Source organism: Frieseomelitta varia, unplaced genomic scaffold (genome assembly GCF_011392965.1).
Source record: "Frieseomelitta varia isolate USP_RPSP 00005682 unplaced genomic scaffold, Fvar_1.2 scaffold_773, whole genome shotgun sequence".
Taxonomy (NCBI): domain Eukaryota; kingdom Metazoa; phylum Arthropoda; class Insecta; order Hymenoptera; family Apidae; genus Frieseomelitta; species Frieseomelitta varia.
In genome coordinates this window covers 78,792-98,600 of record NW_025110560.1, presented here as the reverse complement: position 1 = coordinate 98,600, position 19,809 = coordinate 78,792, and the positions used below count along the sequence as shown (strand labels likewise).

General features: G+C 37.7%; 1 protein-coding gene and 1 long non-coding RNA gene across 3 annotated transcripts in view; one reads left to right on the top strand and one right to left on the bottom strand.

Annotated features, from left to right (window-relative positions):
• The window catches only part of LOC122535805 (NAD(+) hydrolase sarm1), a 153,075-nt gene that overhangs the window by 125,136 nt on the left and 8,130 nt on the right, over positions 1-19,809 (bottom strand). The window contains exon 1 of one of the 2 annotated variants that reach the window (XR_006308266.1): positions 12,743-12,989. The exons of the other annotated variant lie outside the window; for it this stretch is intronic. The gene's annotated coding sequence lies outside the window, so the exon portion shown is untranslated. Of the gene's footprint in view, positions 1-12,742; positions 12,990-19,809 lie in introns of those variants that run through there. 2 annotated transcript variants of the gene reach the window in all.
• LOC122535814 lies at positions 13,836-15,634 on the top strand. Its single transcript, XR_006308271.1, has 3 exons — positions 13,836-14,346; positions 14,429-14,525; positions 15,193-15,634. It is a non-coding gene; the product is annotated as an uncharacterized LOC122535814 (long non-coding RNA).

The window sequence follows — 19,809 nt, the reverse complement described above, 5'->3', positions numbered from 1 at the left end:
TTCGCGAATTATAGTTCGAAACTTCGGGAACTTGAAAGTTCGGAAATTTGGAAAATTAACGAGAGGCAAATCGTCGTTGTAAATTCGCTGGAAAAGTTACACGCGAAGTTGGTGCAATATTTATTTTATTCATTTAAGAATATTGCACATGCCATATTTATATCTTCTACGAATGAGTATAATAAAAAAAGAAAGAAAAAAAATTATTAGCCGGTGTAACGACGATGAAATTTCAATTTTATTAGTGCTAATAAAATGAGCGTTCGATTTATCACTCGCGAGATACGCAATCATAAACGATTTCGACAAGTGTTGGAATACTTTCCTCAGTCATTATTTACGTGTACCTTAGCTCGATTAACAGTGAATTTAACGTTTATATATTCTCGTAAGCATCGATATTAATGCGACACTCGTCGAAAGGAAATAATAAGTTTCTCAGCTGGAAGAAGAGAGGGAAAAGCCAACGGAACCGGTTAGAATTCTCGAAAAATGATCGACGTACAGCTGGCATTTAATTACATTGCACCGATTGTATCGGTCTCGCCTCTAATCTGCATTTATACGCGGTTACCGTGGTCGTGGATTGTAGCCTACTTTCTGAAACGGTCGTATAACTCTCTCGTATTGCCGCGACTTTAATGAAACGAACGATAACGAACCTATTATTCCTTTCTATCTCCAAATCTTGGATGAAATGCGTTAGAAAGCCGCGAAAAACGATATAACTCGAGGAGAGGAAATTTAAATACCTACTAGATACTTATTTTTACTGTGTTTCAGACAAGATATTGAATAATAAAGTTAGAAATTAATTTTTTAATAGAGGTTTTCTTCGTTGTGAAATCCGTACTTTTATTTCTTCGTTATCACTTTTATGCACTTTCACGTTTCTCCGAATAGAAATTAAATAGAAATTTATTTATTTCATCTCTTGAATACAGTAAACACTCTACTTGCGATGTTTTGTATTATTTTCTACTCAAAAGGAGCAATATCTTTGAACGTAAATATTAAAAATATGCGCACATAATGAATCGAAGCCTCGTTAAGAAGAGAGTAAATCCATCTATTCTAAAAAAAAGTCCTCAAAAAGAAATATCTATCGTGCCACACGGGAAGTTCGAGTGATCGTATGTAAAAATCGTATAAAACTTCATCCGGTCGCCCACGTTTAGCGCGAGCGAGAGATCGACAAAGATCAATAGAGAGTGCAAAGGATAAAGAGAAAGAAAAAAATACGACGGAGTAGAAGACAGTGCAAGAAAGAATGGCGCACGATTTCATTCATGCGTGACCCACTTAAATTTCATTCAACGATCGGCTTCGTGGCAAACGTTTGGTAATACCGCCTTTCTCTCTACAAACTGCTCTCGGAACCTGTCGCCAATCGAGTTCCCGCTGTTGATGCGTATTTTACGAGTCAGCTGGAAAAACGCGACCGACGCAATCGGCGCTCAATTAATTTTTATGAATGAATAAAATCGACGTGACTGGTCGTGCTCGTACGGCCAATGAAAAAAGAACTTGATAAGAAAATCTACAAACGATAAGAAAAATTTCCTAAAGTAATAAATGATTTTTATTTATGACCAGGCTGCCGATTTTTGTGCAATTTTGTATTTTAAGGTGGGAGTGGAAACTCGTTTCGCCTAATAGAAGTTAGCAACGACCACGTACATTCACGTTCTACGCATTCTGCGTCTTTGATAAATAAGTAAATAAAAATTCTAGCAGCAGTCTATAATTATGATCTAATTATGAGTTTTAAGGCTAAGGATCAGTTTCTTTTTTCTTGATTGACGTTGTGATGCAAATGCGAAGTTTGGAGAAAGAACGTGTAACGAAAGTAATTTTGAAAACTGATTAAATTCAGTGCGTCGAATTTCAAGTCTCTACACTTCACTGAAACCACTTTTACGATGTCAAAGATTGTTATTCGGTGTATTATATATTTCCTATTGAAATATCATCCATACTTTTTTCACGATAATTTTTTCTATTGTTACGAGAATAAATTTTAGAACATTTATCAGTGGAAGATATATGAAATATTCATTAGAGTGTTTATTACGATAGATAAAACAAACTCCTATTTATTTTTATTGTATTGCAGAATCGTTGGTTAATAATGGAAACTTCTTTCTATAAAAATAAGAATTTGGAGGAGAGTATAAAAAAATTCCATCTCTGTTCAATTCCATTCAATGTCGTTATCTCATCTGCAGAAAGCAGATCTTAGTTATGCTGTTACAAAATACAAATTTTACCACCTTATATATATATTTTTATAAATGAAACACTCAAAAAAAAAAAAAAGAATACAATTGAAGAGATACAAACAGAAAATATGATTTACAACTTAAACTTTTCGAAACTGATTTTACAACTTAAACCACGAGCGCGATATATTTCAAAGTTGAACTACTTAAAGCCAAAAATATGATATTTAAATTTCTCCGAATCTAAGCATTCTCCTTCTTGAATTTCGCTTGTCCCAACCTTGTGCAATTCGCGGAAGAAATATAGCTCAAGGTTCGCCGTTCAAAAAAAAAAAAAAAAAAAAGAAAAAAAAGAAAGAAAGAGAGAAAAAGAAAATTGCCTGACACGTGAAACAATTTGCACGATCGTGCACCGGGCCACGCGAAATTCGCGAATGCACGACGAGAAATTGCTAATATATCGATTTCTCGGGCCGCGAGCCGGTGCTGACTCGACGTACGACGTGCCAGCGTGCAGATAAGCCAGCAGAAATGGCTTAATATCGTGCAACGTGCACCGTGTCTTGTTACCAAACAACCGGTTGCTGATAGCGCAATGCAACAATATTCTAGAATGGAGTACAGATAGCCAGCGTTGTTTATTGATATAGCGTGGCAAGCCGAGTCGATCCGCGAAGCTCGAATAATTTAGCTCTGTACCTCCTACTCTCGTTCTCTCGTTTATCGAATGAAACGCGAAAAACTTCGGTTTGACGTTTGTTTCGACTGCAAAATCCTCCGAGGATGTACGTACACGAGCCATTTGGTTACTTTAAATCGCTACGAAATTCACTTTCTTTGTACTTAAACAGCCAATCACGTATTCTCACGACACGTCAAAAGTTTGATGCATCTTGAAGTTGAAACACAACTTCCAACTCTGATTTTTTGGTATAGTTAATATATAGTATACTATTATACTAGTATAACATATAGTATAATATTACTCTATATGAAATACTATCTACTCTGTATGAAATACTAATAAACGTGGAAGTGTGTACTCTCGTTAATTTAACTAATTAGAGAACAAGAATCGGATAACAAAACGAGAGAATCTAACAATTTAGAAAAGAACACCTACAAATTTGCTCTTACTGCTAATTAAATTAGACACACGTATAGATTTAAACACGTCTCTAACAACTGGAGAAATTACTTGGAGTTGACGTCTCTTCTGTTGTGATATTTCCAATTCAAGCAACATTCGCATTCTTTCTTCGCAGCTAGCTAACTATACACATCTTAAACGCGCAAATGAACCTGTTATAATTTCGCATCGTGCAATGCGATAGAACACGTAACGTATTCCTCCTGGCAGGTCGTGCCTCTCGAATTTCTACGCTACTGCATCCGACACGATACGATCGATCCGTGGAATGTCAGGTATTTCCTGATTGTGAAACCGACCTGTGGAAGATCCGCGAACACGATTCCCCCAGAGGCTTCGTGAAAACACCAGGCTCGCGTGATTCTCGATAAATCAGACGGTATCGGGACCGATCGAACAGATTACGATGATGTAACAGAGGCAGCGGGTACAGTCTTCTTTCGGAGTAGATTCTTGAACTTGCGCGTGCCGTTAACGAACCAAGGATCGCGAGAAATGAAAACGGGGAAATGAAACTTCGATCTCGATGAGCTGATGTAATCGTGTCGCGTTTCTTTTCGTCCTTTTCGCGTTGAATTTGCAAGTTGTTTGTACAGTGAACTGGCAGGAATGCACGTGTACAAAATTTGTTGTGTAGAAAAAATGTTAATCTGATCCTTTGTCGATTATCTAGATTAATTGTAACATTCTGAACGTGATCATCAGACGAACGAGAATATATAACCACTGAAATGTCTCAAATAATTCTCAGGGTCAATTTTTTAATACTGGAACTACCAAAAGTGGTCGAAATGACCAATTTTATAATTTTTGTTAAATATTTTGCAGACGTAACGTATTTTTAAAGATTTTTCGTAAAATATAGTCCGTTGTATTATAAAGTTTCTTCTAATATATTATGCTTCAATCGTAGTTTCTAGTGTTAACTGTACAGAGAATCATTCACTAAAACATTTAGAATTGTTCAGTTTTAAATTTCTGTCGGATTTAATAACATCCTGGCGATGAAAACTTTTATTCCGGATCTTTCGTGGTTCTGTTAGACGCACGTGTGGGAAGATAAAAATGGCAACGCGTGTGAAAAACATGTACATGTGGAAGTACATACGTTTTTTCCTTATCGAAGCAATCGAACGATTCGATTCTCTTGAAACGGATTACGATTTTTACCCGAACGTTCGCGTCATCGGTTTTAGTCGAAAATTTCTGAAAGTGCGACCCTAGTTATAAATAAATAAGATAGCATTCGAAGTGCCGTTCTATAGAAGGTGCACGCACGCACGCACGCGCTTTCCTTTGCAGTGCAACGAATTCGAACGGGGTTAAATTCTTTTAAAGCGATTTAATTCTTTCGTAACACTGCAAGCGATTCACTCGTTTCGAATACTTTTGCGTCAGCTCTCCGGTTGGCTCGCGATGGTTGAAATACGCGATCATTCTAATATCTATATTTCGTCGTAATTTTCCGCTATCCACGTTCGATTCCAAATTAATCCACGTACACGGTATCTGAGACTATTTCAAGGATCGAAGACTCCGTCCACGTTTTCAGCCTGGCTGATTCACAGTTCAAGCGTTCGATCGATGAAAAAAAAAAAAAGAAAAAAAAAACGATTGGTTTTCCATTGAAAAAGTAAAGAGAAACTTCCCTTCTATTTCTCTTCGTTTCGCAATCGTTCGTCCTTATTTCGCGAAACGTTCGCTGAAAACATTCGCGTTATCGTCAATCCTGCGTCGCTAGCGGACGTCCAATTTCTGTGCAATTAATTTCCTGACAGACGTATCGCAATTTGCATTGCTAATGCGACCGAAGGTTCTCCAATCGAGCGGCCAACTCGAAAGGGAAAACCGCAGATGAAAACCTCGTTTACTGCGAAATGCAATTGAAAATTGAACAGACGCGTTTCTCCAGCATCGAAAGGTTACGAAGAATGAAATGTGCAACGCCGACTTCGATCGGTTGTCTGACAACGAGGCAAGGACAAAGCATTTTAAAACGCATTTCACTGAAATGAAACAAAAATCTCCATCGTTTGATATTTATTCGCCAGTAAATTATATAATAGAATTATAGTCAGAAATGTTCAAATCATTTCTACAAAAATTATGTCCATATCGTAGAAGTGTTTTATATGAATGTTTTATGTGAAAGTATAGAAATAAAACTTTCAAAATATTCACTATTTACGCGAAAAATAAATGGACAAAAATTGAAAAGTAACCTATTTACGCAGAACTGAATTCATATTCAACGATCTCGAGGCAATTAAGATCAGTTGTGCTTCGCCGATTTTGGCATCGGTGCTACGATTGACGATTACTTCATTATTGATCTGATACTAATTTCGAAAAGATGTTTCTTCAGGTTTTAATAAATAAATTCCTCAAGATTGGGAAATACTCGATAAATTAATAGCGATATCTTCATTTTCTCATTTGAGTTAATCAATTAGTGCCACCCTACGTTTTCGTATCTCGATACTTCAGCGATCTTTAACGTAATAATTCTACTAAACGGCGAACCATTCGATTTCTTTATTGATGGATTAATTGAGGCAACAGAGGATAAATTGCTCCTGTGCTATCAGAGTCAATGGCAATCGAATCTAATTCCATTATGATACGGATAAAGTCGATTAATTTGTATCCGCTAAAGAAATAACACTAAAGAAGATAATGGACTTTAGAAATACGGTAAGGAACTAAAGGAATTCTAAGTCTAAATCATACATAACAATAAACAACGTAATACTACAATGAGATAATAAATTTCGACTCCGCAACTATTATCTAACTCTAAGAAACCCATCGTCATCGTTTCGGAAGATCACAAACGCCGATAGAAATTGCAAAATGAAATTCCCCCAAAGACCTACACAAGCACGATTACTTTAATTAATCAACAAGACTGACAACGACCAAATTATACACCAATACACCCAACTGGCTACGTGTGTATCTCGAAGTTAATCACCGATCTTTCCACAATCAGGGGGGGGGGAAAGCTCCGAATATGCAAGATCAAGCATGAGGTGATTTATCTTGGCGATAATTAACGAGCGCTTCACTTAACAATTAGATTTCACTTAACCCGCGGCTGCGGACGAGGCTGAGGGAAGCATGCCTTGGAAAACAGAAAGAAGACAAACGAGAGGATAATGATGATGATGATGAGTCTTGCGCAGCGGATCGTTGGGGGAAGAGGGGGAGGAAAAATTCATCAAAGACGTGCCGCCGCGACGCACACACACTCCGCGCGATAACATCTATCGTGATGATAAGAGCATTGTAAACAGCCCTCCGAAAGCTTTATCGGTGACCTTTCGTCGCAGCTGCGACGCTCTAATTGTCATCGTCCCCTTTGAACGGTTCACGCGACGATAACGATGAATCGTTTAGCTTTAGGTGAATAGACGAGTACTCCTTAGCCAGTACCCCTCGATTGCTTTTAATTAACTCTGGGCCCCAGACTTGACCAAGATCGGACGCGTTGCGATGGCTAATCGTGTCTCCTTCGCGTTTCCATTTTGTTTCGATCGTTTAACGAAAAATTTACGTTTCTGGAATCTTTGTTAGAGGGTTGGAACATAGTCCGAGAGTTTATCGCAAGAATCAGAGTTATATTTATTTCAGTCTCGCTATTTATCTTTCTGTGATTTTGAATGATTCTGACCTGAACTTTGGTCGTTAATATCGTGAAATGCTAAGTAACAAGTGATATCTAACAGATCGCGTGTAATCCGCAGAGAAGGTCGTGGGTGGTAGCGATAATCGGCTTTCTTTCGATCGGTTCGGCCGTCAATGAACCGTCTAAGCAGCTTACGATTAACGCCACGTCGATTCTGTTCGCAATAAATTTCGATACGATCGGTACAAAATGCGCCACCGACAATCCATTGCGCACTGCGAGAATCTCACCGTACGACTAGAATCTATACGTGATACGTATGATACTTTCACGATCAACTTGTTTTCATTAATTTTAAAACAAAACATATAAAGTGATGGTCAAAAGATTTATTTTTGTGAAATTTATAACGTGTAATAAATTGCGTTTCGCAGGTTCACGCGGCTGTGATTGATGCAATCGTGTAAGCTTAAGCCACGATGCGGAGATCAAAGTTGTCCATTGAATCGTTATCGCGTTGCAGCCAGATAACGAGATTAAGTTTGTGGCGTCGAATGATGACAAATGGTCGCGAAAAGCTCGACACGATCGCGACAACATTGTGCAATTCACACCTCTTAGAATTCGAGGAACCAGCGACGATTCTATATGCAGGCGTTTTATACAAACATATGCTACTGTCAAAAATATTTTAAGATTCTTCATAAGATTTTTTTATCCAGAAAACGGGTGTGTCCAACTCGCGGCCGACGCTGCATAACCAAAATTGAAATAATTGAATAAGAATTTTATTATTCGAATGATTGTAACCATAAATCCCTTTTTTTTTTAAAGGAATGCTTATATTTGCGAACGGACTTTTTCCCCATATGAAGCACACAAAAAATAAAATAGGGAGAAAAATTGTAGACGAGCATCTTGAAAACACTCTTCGTATTGCTACTACTTGTATCAAATCAGATATTGATGAGTTTGATAACCAAAAAAAAAAAAAAAATAAACTTATTAAAACTTTTCATGTTTTTTAAATTAATATAGCTATGTCTTTCTAATCGATTGAGAAAAATTGTATGTAGGTTACATTGAACTGATAAAAAAATATGTAAACTATTTGCAAACTCTCGACAAATTTGTTGGCCCAATAAGGCCCAGAAGATCTAAAAGATTGGACACCCATCTTCTCTAGAACTCTGTGATGCGTATAAAACTTGAGCTTCCCCTAACAAAAGTCTAAAACTTCGCAAAAATCATTCTAAAAGAGACTGAGAAGCTCCAGTCACGTACAAAAAATGTGCCGTGCTAATACGATCGAGAAATCTCACCTCCTGACGTACGCTGTCGCGTAATAAAATACCTCCTACATCGCGACACAGATGGTTGATTTACAACTGTGGCGGACGAAAATCATCAAGGTGAATAATTGCCGGACGATGGTATCGCGTTGATGATCCCATCGACGTGAAATCGACGGGCACGGAATTAATGAAAGCCCGCTGGAATGTGGGTGCAATCGAGCAATTGCGCGACTAGGCAAATCGGAAGACGGTGTCGTTCAGAGACGAGGGAAATAGCAGAATTCTATTATTAGCACTTAATGCCCGGATATTATGTCGAGAAGGCATATCCATCGAGAGTGGTCAGCCTCGATTCTTATAAATAATTCAATGTGGCGTCGCGTGTGCACGAGCGCGAATCTTGTACAGTTTAAAAGCTCGTTTCAACGACGATACGTAAACGTGTCGCTAATTACTAACCTCGTAATTAAAGGTGCCGATTGTTTCTTCCTCAGTTCATCCAGATTGGAGGATCATCGTCAAATCGTTATTCATTATGTACGAATGATCGTTATCACATTTGGTTACTGGTAACGAATGTTATTTTTAATCTACTTTGACAACTATCGTTGTCGACGGGATTTTTTATTGGTTAACCATTACACCGTCGTGCATGGCGGGGAATTTTATTTTGCGCGCGAGAGAGAGAGAGAGCTGTAAGGTGAAAAGGAAGAGCTCGCATCAACAGCGAGCGGGAGGGAAATAAAAACAGAATCGCGGCCTCGTCAGTCGGCCAAGGCTGCAACTGGTACACGCGTAGGCGGATGCACGAACTCGATCGTTCGATCGCCGAACGATCCGATGTTTTTGCGATTTTTCGAGCGTTTCGCGATCGTCCAACGATCGATCGACCGACGTCGCATCGATCATTCCAGTCGGCTCGCTCGACCGTGCCGCGTACAAGGTGCACACGTACTCCAATTCAACGCGCATCGTCGTTAGCGATGTTATTCAACAGTATGCAGAATATTGTGGCGCCGCGTCGCCGGGTCGCCTCTACGATTCTTCCTAGCGGATGCTAACTGTCGTATCAGATTTTCCTCTTTTCGTTCCAGTCGTTGCGATCCTTTGATATTTCCAAGCCACGTTTGAATAAGTTACGTTTACGTGAATCTCTCATAATTTGAATAATGGATATCTCTAATGAGAATGTTATTCAAGAAAAATGCGTAATTATGAACACAAAATTATGCATACTAAGTAACTAGTTTGGATTCAATACGAGAGATAAATATGAAAAAGTGTGAAATTGGAAATAACGTTATGTAACGTAGCAAGGTCTTTTCAAATTATTGAATTATTATTGATACTTAAACCTTTTCAGCCGGAAAAAAAAATAAATAAATTAGAGAAATCTTTCGAATTATAATTATTTGAAGTTATCATAGAAAAAAGTATTTCGAGTCGAACAAAAATATTTAACAGTCAAATAAACACAGGAATTTTAAGTTGTTTGAATTAACATGAATGAAGATTGTCATCCTACTATTTCTATTTTCTGACTACTCGGGAAAATTTTTTATTTCAAGTGTGATTGGTTCACTACTGTTATGAAAATTTAAATACTCATTACTGAATTTTGCGAGGTGATAGTTCGAGCTGATCTTATACTGATTGAGATTTCCAATATGTGACCGTTATATATCAAATGTATTAAATCGATCGTTTTTATGAAACAGCCAACGGCTAACAATTTACATAATATTGACAATTTAGAATCAACGAATTGTTGTTTAATCACCGGAGATGATTAGAGATGCGCATTTGTTATTTTATGTGATTATAATTACACGTTCGTCACGTAAAGTGTGGAGAACCATTTCCTGTTCATCGAGTCACTCGGATACTTCTATTTCTTAAAATATCAAACAAATTCCTCCTCTATTTAAATCTTCAGTTCTAGAATTGAGATCTTGACTGACTAAAAAAATTTTTAAATCGTAACATCTATGACACGAGATCTTGAAAATAGAACGGAATCTCCAGTGACTAAAGAAATGTTAGAAAATCAAGTGTGAGTTTATCTGTGGAGGTGCTAAAGAGGTTCCACGGTCAGTTATGTTTCTACAAATAAACACTCCATACACCAACACACGCGCGTCCGCTTTGAACCTAATTTGAATGTTACTCGTAAAAATATCGGTGACCTTGAAGCGTCCTTGATGTCACCACCTACTCATTTTTCGAATTCCAATACACTTACGTTGGGACGGAAAGTTGGAATGTACAAGGGTTGAGGAAGGCCGAAAGCGCATTAGAATATCAAATAGAAAGAGGTGAAAGCGTCAAGGACGCTTCCGCAAGAGCTCTTACGTTCCTTATACGGCTACTCATTGTTAAAAGTTGGTAGTATCGTTTGGAAAGTACACTTGTTAATATTTTTTATGCTTTTCTCATAAATCTTCATGTATTTAAGTTCATAATAAATACGATATTAATATTTGTGGTATTTGTCTACTTGACTTTCTTTGCAAACTCCCTCCTTTCTTAAAAAATATTAAAAATATAATACGTAACTTTCCACGCCACGTGTAACATAATTTCTTATGTACAGTAACTACATATATACACTAACATGTTTACACATATCTACATATGTACACTAACATATTTACACTGTGTTTATTGTAACATTTGCATGCTAACTAATTAGCTTCAAGTTTATTAAATTTCATATCATTTAATAGCACTTTCATACGATAGAGGAAACATGATATTATGAAATGTAAACTTTGATAAGAAAGCACATCATTGGAAAATAAAATGTAAATAACTAAAGCAGATACTTTTCGTAGCCACTGAATGTTTCTTCAAGTATTCATATTTAATTTTATCAGAAGGCATTTATCTGTATAACAAAATGTTATACGGTCGTGTTTTCGAAAATGCTTCGAGGAAAAGATCAGACGCAACTGCTTTCACGTACTGAAGTCGCGTTAATGGAACGATTATCTCGTAAGAAAACGACAGAAAGAAGAAAAAGGAAATTGGCTTCAAGATATTCGCGAAAAATTAGCTCGTAAAAAAGACCGTACAGTGAGAAAAAGAAACAGCGAAAGAAATGTCGCTGCATTTGAACATGGACTCGCGACGAAGTCCGGCAAGATTGAAAGGCAAAGCGTGAACGAAACTCAATGTACCTTGACGATATCTTCGGGGCCGATCTCGGAGCATTGTGTTAACGTATACAAACAAATCGACGAGATTAAGAAGAGTGGACCAGATAAAAATGGTAGACAACCGTTTCCAATCGGCAACGCTTTATTCGAGAACGAATACTCGAGACACGCGTGTTTCGTTAATGGAGTCGCGATCTCGATAAAGACCACACGAAAGTTCGATTACGAGACTGAAGCGAAACGAGGAACGCGTATAAGCATTATGCTCGGCCAACAAACGCGAAACACCCTGATAAGCCACGATACCGGCGAACGACACCGATAGTTCTCGAGTAAAGGTGAAAGGAAACTGGATTTAAGCATATACGGAATGAAACCGGTTTCAATGCACGAACCACGAGAAAGAAGCGTTTTCCTGCGTCTGGTCGAATGGAAAATCCAGCGTGGAATCCGCGAGATTCTAGCATCTGGCGAATCTCTCGCAGATAACGTAATTAGAAACAGAAAAGGCATACGATGATGATCATGAGGGAATATTTGAGGTTGATGGAGTTATGTATTTGAAATGCATAATGTTTCAGATTATTTCATTAATTACTCGTCAGTTATCCATTTTAAAATAAACGTTTATTCCAAATTTGTGGAAAACGTGAAACTTGGCTGATTTCAAGTAATAGAGAAGTTTTATTGTTCAAGGCGATAAGAATAGATCTGTTTTTCTTTTACGTTCAGTTATTTTTTTATACCTATTACGAGAATATTTGAATATTTATTATTGAAAATTTTTAATATAATTATATAACATTGTATGTTTTATATAAAAGGTTTTAAAATTTCATTAGCATCATAATAAAACACGATTATCATTGTTATATTGATAAAATTTGAAGCCAAAGGAGAAATTAGTATACAACATGAACAAGTTTCAACATCAGTAAAACATCATCTCATTGAATATTGAAGTTCATTAATATGATGAGTAATTGTTTCAAATTTTATCAATATAACTAGTCGAGTCTCTTTATAATACTAAGATAACATTAAGATATTTCGTGTTATTTATATTTAAAATATCTCGTATTATTAATCAGTAATTTATGATAGAAGTGTTTACAAAAGGTAATGTAATTGCCTACAAATGCATGCGAAGACTGCATCATTAACTTTCGCATTAAGGACAACGTAATAGTGTATAAATGCCTTAGGCAAGATTATCCTTATAAAGAGTACAATAACGAACAAAAATTAATGCGTGCAAATGAAAAAAACTGACACAGAAGCTGACATACCAATCGTTTTCTGTAGTCCAAGGAAACATCGTGCCCCGCAGTTCGACGAAGCTGCTTGATGCCTCTCGGTGGCGCCGCAGTGCGCATTTTCCACTTAACCTCACTTCTCTGGTTTATAGTTAACTCATCATTAAACTCACGACGAATCGTACGCGAAGCCACACAAATACTGTATAACCGCTCAGAAACGTTCACGAGTTAACGAGCGTATTGCGTGCATACGTGACAGCAACAATCGCCAGTCATGCGAATAATCGAATAATTTTTCCGCGACGCGCTTTGAAAAGTTGTCCCGCCAGAAATGATAGAGCGCGCGCGCTCAGCACAGATTACGAACAGATTCGAGTCTTTCACCGCGAGGAAATTACATCATATCTGAAAGGTCACTAGTCGGATCGCCACGTTCATTACGATTCACCCACGTAAATTCTTCACGACAAAATCGAATATCTGTCAGATTGTAATAACGCACAGTCGAAAAACGACTAGTGCGTGCTACGTGGACAATAGCGCTTCAATAACTGGCCAGAATTGGAACTAAAGACTAATACCAGAAATATCGATAGTTGCAATTGTCAATTGTTACCAGTAGTTTGACACCTACATTGATTACTGATTACTTCCATAGATGACACTTCATATATTTTTCAGTTAAGTGAGATCTGTGATAAAATTGCTAAATAAAAGTTACGATTACCAACGACTATTACAATATGGCGCTCAAATAGAAAATAAATTATATATTTAATATGTTTAATTATTTAATTATTCTCTGATTCAATGATCTCTCTAATATCTTGATATTCGTTGCATTGCACGTATCTCTGACGCCAGAGACTCTCAAAAATTGATAAGAATAGCAACGGTTAGTTAACGAAGCGATAGATACTCTACTGTACATACTGCACACGCGAACAGCTGTTGACGTTCACTTCTGCCGCTCAATGGCAGTTCGTTAGGCTTTTTACACTTTCAACGGCGAGCGATTTCGGTCATGACAGATAATAAGGCGGTAATTATTGAGGCCGTTCTCGTAAATGTACGACGATAACTGGCTAACAGTCACTGAAGGCACGACACGACCGACGAAAGTATCGCGGCTGCGCTATACGTTGTTGCACTGTCCACACTCGACATTCTCGATCTCTCGAAGCGTCTCGAATGCGATTTCAAATACACGCGCCCACGTTTATTGGTCGTTTGAAATCTTACCGGCTAGACGAGGCGCAGTGGCGTCTGGGTAAAATATTGCAACAGCAACAAATCCGACATGGCGGCGCGTGAATACGAGTCGTGAAACGTGCCGCGTAGCGGGGAGAGGATCTTCGTTGCTCGTCGAAGAGAAGTCATCCTTTCGTATTAGATTTCCACGGTGATTCAAATTACTCGCTGAATCGAGATACGTTGCTCCGTAACGACGACCTCGACTAACAATGTTTTTAAACATACGGACGAGAGAATTCGCGTTTCACGAACGTTCGAGCCGGCGTTGCGGTCGCCATCTGCTGGCGTGTCTTTCAAGTATATACGTGCCGCGCAAGTGAATTACGAATTATGAATTGACCACTGCTTGTTTCTGCTCGAATTTTGCATGAAACGAACAGGTAAGAAACGAAAGACCATTCTATAATTCGTCCCTTTTACGTAAGGTTCAATTATAATTCAAGTGTTTCATGATATACAAAGGTTTGTCATACAAGTGTCAACAGTAATAGCCAATGGTAACGAACAAGCATATTTTGAATCCATTTCGTCTCAACAAACTGACGTCAATTCAATGCACGTACGTATCTTTCATTTCTGACATTATCTAAACACCTAAAAATTTCAATGGCGTGAAATTAGGATATACCTTTTTTTTTTTTGCATTTCGTACTTTTACTACGACATTTTGACGGACTTTAAATAACGTTCTTATATGTTTGATCAGCAACAGAATCAAACAAAGTACAGCCATTGAGCCCATATGATATTTCATGTATCATCGAGAAGGACTATTAACGGAACATAACCGCAAAAATATCAACAAAGTATTATAGGTTAACATCCACCCCCCACCCCTCGGTCGAGAAACCGCGACCGTTATGGCGCTATGGAAAGACGCGTTTCGAGCTAGCTATAATATCGCGTACGCCATTATCATATTTCTGTCTGGGTTGATTCGTATCGAATCACATTTACACGGAGACAGTTTAGTCGTTAGCGGCCCTTTCCTAGAAACCAGGCATTAATACCCGCGGAGACGTTCGCACGCGAATGGCTTTATTTTCGTTAGAAACGCTGATCGACGTTGTATTCTGTTACGCGGCATGTACGCCCACGCGATCACGTAGTTAACACGGCTGTACACGTACGAGACGCCGCCGGCCATGTGTTGGCCCCCGCATTAGCATACACTAAGGAGTGTACAGGAAATGCCAGGAGGCTTCATACAATATTTTTCTCCGCAGCTCTCGTAGATGCTACGCTGCCACCGCACCATGCAGAAATTTAATGCAAGCCAGCAGCGTAGAGTCGGAAATGGTGGACGTGGCTCCCCGTGGTTTCGCCGCGCGTTTACGGAGCTACCGATGTATTTAATGGCGCATGAGACAATTTTTCAAGCACCTAGGAAAGGGATTCCCGTGCACTATGAGCTTCAAACCGCGGACGATTAATGCCAAGGATATTATCAGCAGGTATATTGTCAATGAATCTTCGTAATTATTGTAATTTAGATACGGGACAAGGCGTCTACCGTTGTCAAAACGAATAGTACATGATTTCTTTTAATAATGAATTTTACTGAAAAATAGTGTGCTTACATTTTGATGTTTTGAGATGAAGTTGTTGGGTGCTATTGTAACATGTTATTGTAACAATATTATTAGAGACAGAATACAATAGATACTAGAATAATATATTATTAGAGTTAAATTAATTAATATACTGAATGATAAATGTTTAAAAATGTATTTATGTTACCGTTGGTAAGTTGGAAACGTATGGTTTCAGTAAAATAGTCTTTGGAATTTGTACTTTTGCAATATCAACGATGTTAAGTGTCTTACCTTGTAAAAGTTACATATTTGAGCCTAAAGACTGTCGCAACACTTAACACCCATTTATTAATTTAGAAAACTTACCAAATTGGGTTGTTGGTAATCCAAAATCAAATATAAACACCTACTCGTATAGAATCTTTAAAACGCCAGTTTCTTTAGGAAAGAATGTTCGTACAAACATTATAAATGTGCCAGTATACGTAGATGACTGATGCAAATGTTCGAAGAACGCAAATTCATAATTTAGAGGCAGTATTATGTATATTTCTTTGAAATCGTTGATATTACACGATGGTCTTGTAATTCCATCTTCGATTCCACTTTTACGCGGAAACGAGCAAATAATTCCATCTGTATATTCTTGGCATAATGATAGAGTTAACAGGTTGTTATACGAGCGACATTATACTGGTATTAGGCATTTTCTAGAAGTGGAACGATGCGTGTGGTCTATAAAGGTCATAATAATCTCTATAGAATTTGCAACAATGTTACTTTCCCGGCCACTTCTTTGAATTTCATTTTTATCCTCAATGTAATATCACATTTTAAACTCTGTCGCAAAATGAGCAAGGTAAAAGATGAATACAGTGGTTCACGGAAATATTCAATTGGTCTTTACAAATGTATTATATATATATATATTATCATTCATATGTTATAATTATATATTGATATGGACCGTATACGATATCATATAATTACATATTGATATGGACCGTATACGATGTCATATAATTATATATTGATATGGTCCGTATACAATGTCATATAATTGTATATTGATATGGACCGTATACGACCAATATTTTGAAATTTTAGACTATCACAATAAAACAAAAATCTGGAAATGTATAATATATAGGTCATAATTTGCAAAGACCATAAAATATTTAATCATCCATTATTTATTATATTAACAAGTAGACTGCAGATTTTTATATATTTATAGAAAGTTTTGAAACGCATATTTAGATATAATGTGTATAATATAAAACATACATAGGTATCTGCATAATATGTGAAATAATTTTCTAGGGCTATTTTCTTTATTATATTTATTATATTAATTATATTTTTATTTCAATAAAAATCTACTGATTATAGTGCTAATGAAATTTCAAAATATTTTGCACAACATATACAATATGTATACATATACATTTTCCAAGTCTTCAAATACTTTCATGAGCCGCTGTTGTTTTATTTTAGATCAGTAATCTTCATCGATAGATCCATGATTTTCTGCCTCTGATTATGATAATGCTAGGTTCTCGTGTAAAGACTTCATTCACCTCGTTCCCATGACGTTTATCTGCGTTCTTATTTCCTAACAAATTAGATCTCCCCGCTTGATTTGTGAACGTGTATGCAGCGTAATGCGTTTGACAGTAAGCGATTTATATCGGGACTTGCCTTGCCTTGTTACGCAGCTGTCTCGTTCTTTTGTACCGCGTAATCGATTCAATCATCCTTCGCGATTTGTTGCACGTCTTAGATTAAAAGCAATTTTCAATGTCGTTCCCTTTGATCCGATCCTGCGTGCCACTCGTTTCTCCGCAGAACCGGTTAAACCTTGTCGAAGTTGATACTTGTACGAGATAACTATCTCCTGTCTAGCTTAACTACGCTTTCCTTGCTTCACCCTCACACGTATGAACTGTTGGAAGCTAAAGATGGCAGTTAACTATGGTTATCACTAGTTCATTAAATCAATAGATAAGTCCAATTGATCTTTAGCTTCACTTTTTACAAAATTATTAACTTCATGATATCCAGGTATATTATTATTCTAGAAAACATATTTACTAAAGGATAAATAAACTTACTAAAGGACGTATAAATAATTATAAATTCCAAGTGATATTTCAAAGAGCATGATGTCTGAGTGACTCATATAAATACAGAAGATACACATGAATCAAACATTATATCAAATCGAGAGGATAAGACGATGAATTGCTTTTGAAACGTCTCGGTTTCCATTTTTTTCAGCTTCCAATACATGTGACTTTACACTTTCGTAGAAACATAAAGTTTTTGCATCACGTGGGACCACTATTTTTTAACAAACGTCAAAATTTCTCAGTTCACGTTGTCACAAGTGAAACTGAAACCTCATCCGTATCAGATCAAAAAATGAAATTCACTCTCTGCCGATAGATGCATTTAATATAAACAAGATGAATCACGCAGCTGAGCATTATGCAATATGTCTCCGTTACAATCGCGATTGTCGTTTAGATACGTAATCCTGAGCTTGATTGATCACCAAGCAGTCTCGGATCTGCGTGCCTCGAATGCTAGCGAAATAACAGAATTCAGCCCAAGCATCGACGTCTGATTGCTTGACGTACATCGAGCAACGCTTAACGTCGTTTCTGACCGAGAGATCGATCGCCCTTTCGCGCCGATTCTCACCGATCCTCCTCGAATCTTCTCGAATTCCAACATGCACGAGCACGTTGCGAGAAAGTATAAGATTCCTCGGGATTATTTCATGGAAATAGAGAATGATTAGCGTCGTCGTAAACGCAGTTATTACGGATGAGACTACTTCGGGGGGGAATGCAAACGACCATATATATCGGTTAGGAACTTGGTTTCTACAGTGATCCTTGCCTCACTGCTCCCTAAGCCTCAAATACCGAGGTCAAACGTGGTTTTAGTAGTAAGGAAGTCATTCGACTCCGGGATGCTTCGGTGAAATTCCTCGGTACGGCGGAATATCCTCGTCGGGATTGGTCGGGCATTCCACCGGGGGCAAAGAAATGGTCGTTGATCTGAAAAATGATTCGTTCCGAACACGCGGGATCAAAAGTTTTATCGCGTTACGCTGTTAGGTCGCCGCTGAGCGTATCGGGTCGTAGAATTTCTCGCAGATTCCAGCGATTCCATCCGCGACGGAACGATCGTCAGGTTCGTATCTGGCGAGCGTGCAGGCGCATATGCATCATTCTAAACGAGCGTCGGGGATAAATGGACGATAATCGTATGCGCACTTTCGCTACGGTGAAGAACAATGCGCGGTTTGATGAACGCCTTGACCCAAACCGCCTCGACGTTGCCTGCGTGCCGAGAAAATGTCGATCGGCGAGTACCTTCGAGTCAGCCGCATAAATTTGCCTCGCCTGTCAATGATTTTCTCAGATCGTCGCACAGAAACTGGGGAGAAACGATCGTCGTAGTGAATTATCCAACCGTCCGTGATTAAACGGGCGATGAGATATCGATAGCGATAGTCAATGCAGAAGCGATAAAGTAGCATACGTGCAATATAAATGTAAATGGATATGGCGTTATGACGGACGCATTAACAATTAACCTTTGATTAGTCCCTGATAATCTACGTTAAAAGCAGCACATTCTAGATTCTAAGTGTCATGCACTTGTGAGAAATTTCAAGATACAGAGAATGCACACTGTAAGAAATGTCGGAAGTTGTTTACTAGTGGAAAAAAGCTTCCGCTCTTTAGACTCTATTTCTTTAATTGCCTTCGCTAAAATATGAAATTGCATAAAAATTCGCTGTCTGTTAATAACGTCATTGACGTTCGCAAATTTTTGCATTAGTAATTAGTCTGTCGATCTTTGTGCAAATTTAGACTTTATTAGAGAATATTATTACAAAAATATAGAAAATTGTTTTACAAATCACAAAATTTTATAAAGTTATATTCTTTGACCATTTTGTCGCGTTAATTGTATTTTGCGAAATTTTATACTTACTATACATGTTTTTTTAATGCGATTCAAGCCGATAAAAATCTTCATACGCTAATGTGTTTACTAATTTTTTATTAAACGCACATTTTGCAATTTCTCAAATGTCACGTGAAATCTAAAAAAAGAAAGTAAAATAAAAATTGACGAGCAATTGATTTGCTTTGAGTTCGTAAGACAGTCGCGTGCAGACCGAATGCTTTCGCGAAGATACAAGATAAATGGTTCGCGACAACGAGTCTGGTCGAGGGCAATTAGCTTTTAGCTGATTCCTGTTTGGGAGGCCGTGGTCCTCGTAGA